This window comes from Gavialis gangeticus, unplaced genomic scaffold, assembly GCF_001723915.1.
Source record: "Gavialis gangeticus isolate Ggan-Ray unplaced genomic scaffold, GavGan_comp1, whole genome shotgun sequence".
In the NCBI taxonomy this organism is placed as follows: Eukaryota; Metazoa; Chordata; order Crocodylia; family Gavialidae; genus Gavialis; species Gavialis gangeticus.
The window spans coordinates 47,055,168-47,063,953 of NW_017729022.1; positions in this window are offsets into that span (position 1 = coordinate 47,055,168).

Below are 8,786 nucleotides of genomic sequence, written 5' to 3' on the forward strand. Positions count from 1 at the left end.
AAAAAAAAAAAAAAAAGAATCAGGCCCCTTGCTATAACGTGACAGAAAAATTGAAACAGTGGGTTTCAATTAAAAACCCAGCATTTCAAGTTTTCAATTTAGGGGACATCAAATAAAACTTTGGTGATTAAACGCCCATCACATGTGCAAATGCCCAGACTTAACTAATCTAGGTTAAATCAGTTTATTGAACTGATCCAAGTTACCCCATAGTTCAAACTCCTCCTCGCAGGGTAGATGGGCTAGCCTTAGCCCAAGCTGTCTGTTCTAGCTGAGACATACTCTAGCATCCCCCACCATCTGGCCTGGACCACTGCAGACATGTGGCTGCATTTCTGGAACCAAAACTGAATGTTTGTTCACTTGCTTATCAGTTCAGTCTAAGTGGTTTAGATCAACAAAGGTTGAATCAATGCAGCCTCGGGCTTTTTGGCTATCTGTACTTAGCCCAGGGGTGTGGCAGCATTAGCCAGGTGGGGGGATGGGAAGGGGGCTTATAGCTGGGTGATGGAGAAATCACCAAGGGCTAAAAAACATTCTGAAGTGAACAGGTAGCAAGGAAGGGGAAACAGAAATGAGTGGAGAAAAAAGAAGCCCAGAATCTTTCATATGTATTGTGTTGCCTGCCTGGGGATCCTTCTTTTTTGCACCCAGACTTTTACAGCCAGATTTGTTTTAAAGCAACAGTTGGTTGCCTGTCTGTCTGCCTAGAGTGTGTTGGGGGAGAGATTGGGGATGCTTAGGGGCTGGGAAGCTGATGCAGGAAGTCAGTGCTTTTCAGCTTTCAGTCCAGGTCAAGGGCTTCTGGTAGGGGCCCTCCCAGTCCCATCATGCCCTGTTGCTGGAGAGTGAAGGGCTTTGCAGGGGAAACTGTGGCACAAAATGTGGTTCTTTTTACAGACAGCAGACTTGTTTCATGCCTCAACTTTATTATCTGTGATTAAATGGGACAAAAAAGAGATGCGGTGGGATCACTGCATAGGTTGGATAAGGGCAGTGCTGACAGAGGCTTTTCCGATGCATACTGATTCTAGTTAAAATGCATACCATAGGGGAGGGATGCTAGTGCTTATCAGCAGTCAATTGGTTGGTGTTTTAACTACTTTCCATGTACCAATGGCTAGGAGTCAAGAGCTTATCTCCATAGAGGTTGATAGTCAATAGGTAGGAGCTGCTGCTGTTTGCATGGAGCTGGTAAAGAAAGCAGCAACCTGATCAGGTAAGCTCCACATGGGTTCTCAGAGCAAGCAGCAAAGCAATAGACTACACCTGGTACTCAGAGCTCTGCAGAAAACTGAAAATGCTGAATTTAATTGCTCAAAGCAATCAGGATCACACTTCTGAGGGTGTGCTGGCTTGCAGCAAGCACTACCTGGGTAGAGTTCAGGAGGACTGCAAGTTTACTGACAGAGTAGAGAAGTTGGTAGACCTGGGCATGGAGCATCTGGGATGCTGGAAAAATGAAAGTAAGATGATTTATTTCCCCAGAGCATTCCCTGGAATGACTTGGACATAATTCATCAAAGATAAGCCTCAGCTGGAGTAGTATAACTCTGAAACTTTTTAAGGGTATTTGTGGTGGTTTAACACCCCTTAACTAATGACTGCTCTTGTTTCAAGTGCACTTATGCTGATTTGAAGGTAACCTGTGCCAAGGCATCTAGAAAAGTTTATTACTAGCAAAACACATCTGAGTTTCTTCCATGGAGTTTTCAACCTAGTTGACTAATATGTGAATGAAAGTACATATAAAGCCAGATTGTAATCTCAATTGCATTGAAGTGAATGGTATTGCTTTGGTTTTACAATAGTGTGTAGTTACTGAGATAAAAATCTGGCCCATAAATTTCCATATAAGATAGACGTGCACATAATAGCTTGTAGACCCTGTGTCATGCCTTAACACTTGTTGGGTGGTCATACAGTTATTTCTCCTTTTATTTCAAACTCAGAAAAATAGAGTACATAGGAAAAGGGGACTAAACCAATATGCAAAAGGAGGCAATGGCTCCTATTCACAAACGTAATTTAGCAGATGTTTAACCTGAAGCATGGGAGGTAATCCCGCTGAAATTGACTACTAGTGTGGATCTTTCTAAATAACTTACAGTAACGAGGGATGAAGTAGGGTATGGATGCCATTGCATTATGAACTCAGAAGGGGAGGAAGGGATTGTGGTAAATTCAGTGCATTTTTCCATGATTTAATACAATTTTTATTTTGTGAAGTGTGATATTTTTTAATTATTATTCAGTAAAGAAACTAGCTAACTGTTGATAAAGTTATTGATATTTTTCCAGGCACAGAGTCTATGTAGCCATATTGATTAAACAGATGCTTCAGAAATTCTACTTCCCATAAAGTATAGCTGCATAAGTGTTTAGACAGCTTCTTAACATGTGCAGGAGGCAATCCACTGCCTACACAGGAACTTAGCTGTGTAATCATCCCCCTTACCATTAGTCTGTAAAAAAACAAAAAAACCAAACAAAAAACAAACAAAAAAAAAAACCCAGCAGGAGGAGGGGTTCCCCTATATTTGTCCTAATATCTCCATGCTTTGAGTGCTTAGGGCACTCACTCAGGTACTAGCCTCCCAGAGCGGCTTTGCACCTACATTAGCTTTAACTTCTCAGCATAGTGCTCTAACCACCAGGTTGCAGATTAGGCATTATCCCATGTTGTTTCCAACTTGTTTCCTTTTGAAGCTTGGTCCTGTGGGCAGCCAAGCAAGGAAGATGCATAGGACCAAGAGGAAGTGCACAAGCTAGAGGGGGTGTGACTCAAATCGGATGGTCGCTGCTCTAGAAGGGAGTGGCTCTCAGGTTTTAGCCTGGATCCCTTGTCCTACTGTGACAGAAATGTCCTCACAGTCCTTGATGCGCTCTGCCCAATAAATATTAAGTTCAAGGCGTGCTGGTAAAGGATACTTTTTCTTTAGTGTCAATTGGTCACAAGTTCATTCCTAGCAGTACAGTTGGGGTAAACAAAAAAAATATATAATAACAATATATATGTCTTTTTTAGACTTGACTTTACCTTGATAAGCTCATACTTATGTGAAGAGTCTTACTGACTTGAAGTGGATATTTTCTTGTAAATGAATGCTCAGGGAACTGTGTAAGACTTGTTCAATCTAGTCCTTTACTTATAGAAGAGGACTGATCATTTGGAAGGGTTATTTTGTCATCTAATAATTTTGATGCAGATGCTATGGGTTTGAATGCAATCATTCCATTGACCTTAGATACCAGATTGTTACTTTATTCATGTGAATTTCAATGACAACAAATAAGAAGAACCAGGTAACATAACTGTAGTGCACTGGTCTTCATTGCATAGACAAAGAGGTTGAAATGTGAGTCCTTTTGTTTAAATTTTCTATTATAAAAACATATTTGAATTGGCTTGTTAGTTACTAGTGGACATATGAATGGATCACAGGCATAATTTAACAGCATAGATGTATGTGCAATAAACTGACAATAACATATGCAGGGGCTTTCACCATGTTCATCCTTGTTTGACTTAAATGCAACCAATCTTCTTTTCAAGATCTTTATAATTTTATTTGTAATGGGTGCCCACATTGTTAAATAACAAGAACAGCTATGCAGGTACTAATTTAGTAACAATGAGCTGTAAAGTTCAGATTGAATTACAGTGCCGGAAAACAAATATTGAATTTGTAGTGCCTTGAATAGAATTAACAGAATGGATGTTAGTAAGTGTCCTGAATATGGCTAGAGGCAGGAGGGGAAAAAAAATTACATTCTGCTATTATAAAGCTTGATTCTGAAAAATACACAGAGGCTTTACTTTTGACGTCTGAGTAATGGTATTCACTTTAGTGGAACTCCATATGTGAGCAGAGTTAAGCTTGATTTATCTACTTGCTGTAGAGGGCCTTAAAGAATACATTTGTCATAAGTGTTATGGTGGACTTGCATCCTGATGTAAGTGACAGCACATGGTTATGTACCTCTGAATTGAGTGGTCAAAGTAGTTCCTGTGTCTTGCATAGGGCCCTCCACTTAATCTTTGTACCAGAGCTATTTTCACACATCATCAGTTAAATTTAAACCTTTCAAACTGTACTAGGGACATCTTGTTGAAACAAAGAATGGAATTTAAAATAACTTGTCACATTAACTTTAGGTTTAATTTTTTTGTATTGCCATGGGAAAGATGGCTTTGAACTGTATGGAATGATTTTTGCTCATGAATGTGGCTTTTTTCTAGCAGTATAAAGTATTCACTTTGAAAAGACGATGGAATCTAGGCTTTCTTACCCATTGCAAATCTTGAGTTTTGGCAGTGTTTAGAAGAAGGTAGGATTCTGAAAGAAATGTGATAGAACTCATTCCAGAATATGGAACTTGAATTTGGATTAATGTGTGACATTGGTTTGATGCTACAGACTGAGATAGCCCTGTTAATCTCACAACAAGACGGTGCATGTTGGAATTCTTATCTGGCCTCGGTAACAACAGTTTGCTTAATGGAATAACAAAAGAATTAATAAATTGAATATTTCCAGGCATGTAGGAAACCAAAACTGCTCAGGAAAACTGTAAAAATACAGCAGTATTAAGAACTAAATTGTTTCTGCAGCAATCATGTATCCATACGTGTAATTTTACCTGAAAGCCAGGCTGACATTTGTTCCCAAAGAAATGTTTCTGCTATGAGACGGTGTGAAACCTGAATCCTACACACATTTATGGGCTCAGTGAGAACTCATAAAAGAAATGTACTTTGCGTAAGTGTTTACAAGATTAGGGTCTCATAACTATAGATCGCTAGTCAGATTATATACAGTATCACAGTGAGATTTTCTTTTACAAATTTTCTACTCAATTCACAACAATATTCATAGAACCTAGTAGCTTATATTTGAATTTTAAAATAACACAGACAACTGAGAACATGTCTGACTCAGCAAAACCTATTTTGGACAATTGGTTAATTGCAGTCTGTCAGCATAGGAAACTTATCCTCAGGTGGGACAAGGTCAGTCACATTTTATATATAAACAATTCATGCAAAAATATTTTTTCAAAAAGTGCAAGATATGGTTAAAAATAATTCCAGCCCTCCCAATGAATGCCCTTCAGCAAGTCTGGTTAGAGGCTGTAAATATAATCTGGGTCAAGTAGCTAAGTTTGTTTGCATTTCTTTAAACTGATGTGCCCACTTCCTGTTGATGCATAGTGGTTCTTGGAATAAACTACTGATCCAAAACTCACTGAAGTCAAGGAGTCTTTCTGTTGAAGTCAGTAGGAATCTTTCCATCGACTTGAACAAGCTTTGAATTAGACCCTGTGGCCACTTCCAGATGAGCATGGCTGTGTGGCACCACAGATACTGTACGTTCAGTTTTCCGCACTGCAAGGGAGCATGGAAAAAAATGTGGAGCAGCACATGCAGTGGTAGCATGTGCCGCCCAAAGCTGGAAACTGGCCAGCCTCAGTCACACTCTGCTACCAGCCAGGCTCTGTATGGCTGGATTGCCACTGCTGCAGCCCCTGGAGGCTACCAGGACTCCAGGTAAGGCTGCTGCGACCAGCCCAGTGCTGGCCCCAACCTTCCCTACCTGGGTTAGCTTGCTATGCGCCGGAGTGCACATGGCACAAGTATTCCCTGGGGACAACTAGTGGTGGCACAAGGTGCACCACCACTAGTTGTCCCCAGGAAACAAAATGTCTGTGCACATCTGGACACAGTGTATATGAGCAATTCAGTTCATAGTGTTATTACATATTCTCTCTCACTTAATTCCCAATCTACTCTTTACTGCCAATAAACCCAGACTATTACTTACAAAACAATTTTAACGCAAATCAAGGGCATTAAAACAAAATGAAACGAATATTTTGAAACCATTATACTTTGGTATAAACTTGTTATTCAGTTTGTAGTGTTACAGGAAAGCTGGAAAGCAATGCTGTAGCTTCTTGGAATGCCTGATTCTGCGGTACAATCCTGATGTTAATTTCCCGGCTTGTGCCTCTCCGTGGCCTTTCAGGGGAGAAGAATGTGCAGTTGCTGTCAAAGAGGCTCAGGATTGGAGAGGGGGCAATCTTGGGTTCGCAATCTGCAAGTTTTTTACTGACACTTTTTTTAATTATATATTTTTTACAGAATGTAAATGCAACTACCAGGTTCCAGTTAGAAGGGCTAGGTTCAAAATTTGGATTGTAACATCAATCATAATTAAAAGGTTTGGTTGTCAGTGTAAAGTTTACAGTTTAAAAAAAAAAATCTTGGGTTGGCCAACTTGCTTGACCAAACCAAGTGTTTTATACTTTGCTACCACTCTCCCACCATCACTTTACTCCCAGCACCTTTCCTGCTCCCAACACTGATGCCTCTGACTGCAGCATGTTGCATAGCCCAGCCTTACCCCCACCAGCCCCACTCTCCCATCCCAGAACAGACCCCACAAGAAGCCTATCTAACACCACACTGAACATCTTATATGGCATGCTTACCACTCCCTTACGCTTCAAGACTGTACTGTGAGTGATCATGCCTTATAAGATGCTCAGCACTGTGTATTCCCATTTAAATTATTGCGAACTAAGGATGTTTGGCACCTTGTTCACAATCTATGTAGGATTTTTTGGTACATAGTTAAGCCTCTACATAATCAAACTGGCAAAGAAATACATGTTTCTCTCTGAGAAGCAAAATAAAAATATAGGATGCTGATGGTTTAAATTACTTTTCTGGAAACCTTTTCTTTCAATTTGTGCTCAATTCATTTGTGTTTAATAACCAATCTCATTCTGAAATAAGCCATTTTTAGATAATAAAATTACCACATGGTCTGAAACAAGAGTGGTCAGAGATGTATGGGAGCTTTGTGTAGCAAGAAACTAGTCATCTATCTGTCACATGAATGGGCTATTTAAGCCCTCAGTGAAATGCATATACCAGAAAGCAGATATGTTCTTTGCTTAGCTTAGCTTTAATCAAATCAAATCAATAAAAATAGGACACAAGAATGGTTCTCTGGAAAACACTTTCTTCTTGGATCCTGTATGTTTGTTTGTACCTTATTCAGCAAAATTTCTTTAATAAATTAGTAATCTGTGGCTCCAAGCTTCAGTTTCTATTTCATTGCAGGATTCTCACTTCAGTGGTGCTACACATAAATCTTTGCACATCAATGTATCTGTGCCCAGATGATCATGGATAGATTAATAACCTAATTAAATAAAAATGTATTTAAATGATTAATATATATCTTATCGTATATTAATTGTGATTTATATATTTCATATTCATCATACATTCATTATGTAGCATATTTGTATGTTTTGAATGGTGAATATGCTATATAAATAAAGTGATTAATACAATACATAATATAGTATATTCATCATTCAAAACATTTGAATATACTATATAATGAATCTATATGACAAATATACTATCAAAATGATGACTATACTATACTGATTTTATATAAATATATTTGGAGTAATATATTTATTTGCAGGAAGAGCTGCAGATCATGATACCAGGCTGCCTCTGCAAAATAAATTTAAAGCTGGGTGCCAATAATCAGCTGATTGTTGGGTGGCTCTGGGGGCCTACAAAGACTGGCTTGAGCCCTGCTATGGTCCCTTGATCCCACCAATGATCAGCTGATTGTTGAATGGATTGGGACTATACCAACACTTAAACCAACCCCAGTAGGTCCCAAGGGCCATCCAACAGGTAGTCAGCAAGATTGGGACCACACCAGGAGTGAACAGGACTCACACAGCCTCTGCCAGCTGACAATCAGTTTATCACCAGTAGGATCAGGATTACATGGAGGCAGAGATTACATTGGGTCTCGAACAGACCCCAATGTAGTCCTGATTCTGCTGATTGTCAGCAGGACAGGAGTGCATTGGGGCTGGAACCTCAGTGAAGTCCCTAACAATCAATAGTTGATCACCAGCCAGCAGGGGTACACCAAGGCTAGTTTGAGCCCTGGCCCAATCCCAGTCCTGCCAACGATCAGCTGATTTTAAGTTGGCAGGGACCACACTGGGTTTTGAGCCCCAGTGCACTTCCAGTCCTGCCAGTGATCACCTGCTGAGTATGAGGCTGGCTGTGGTCCCAGAGTGAGCTTACAGCTGATTGGTGGCCAGTGACAATTGCACCAGGGCCAGTTGAAGACCAAAGTGCAGTCTACCCTGCCACATGTTAAATTTAACAGAAACCAGAAATAAAATTATTATTATTATTTTTTATTTTTTTTTGCAATAAAGTTGTGGCTTATTTTTTCTTTTCTTGTGCCATTAATTGCCTGAATGTATGGCCCAATTTCATTTTAAGACATGATTCACTGATTAATTGTGACTTAAATGTAATGTCTAATAAGGCATAGATATCATTACAAAACTTCCATTAGGAGCTTTTGTATAAAAGAACAAAAACTATAGCAGGATACATAAAAGTGATGTGGACATGGACATAGGACTATAATGATTACTGGAAAACACTGATTCTATGGCCAAGGGTACCAGAAGACCACACCTAACCCGTGTTACTTCAGTGGTGTAGAGGGAGATGGTAGGCAGCAGAATTCCTGTTACCACCTAATGAAATAAGCAGTAAAGCAAATGTAGTTTAGTGGAGACAAACAACACAGTTAAAAGGAGACAGGGCCTAGCTTGCAAACTTCAGGCAGTGGGATGCTATGCTGTTGATCAAGCTAATTAGCAGCACCAGGGCCCTGTTTCCAGAAAAACAGGTCAGATGATTGGAAGGAGGCAAAAGGAGG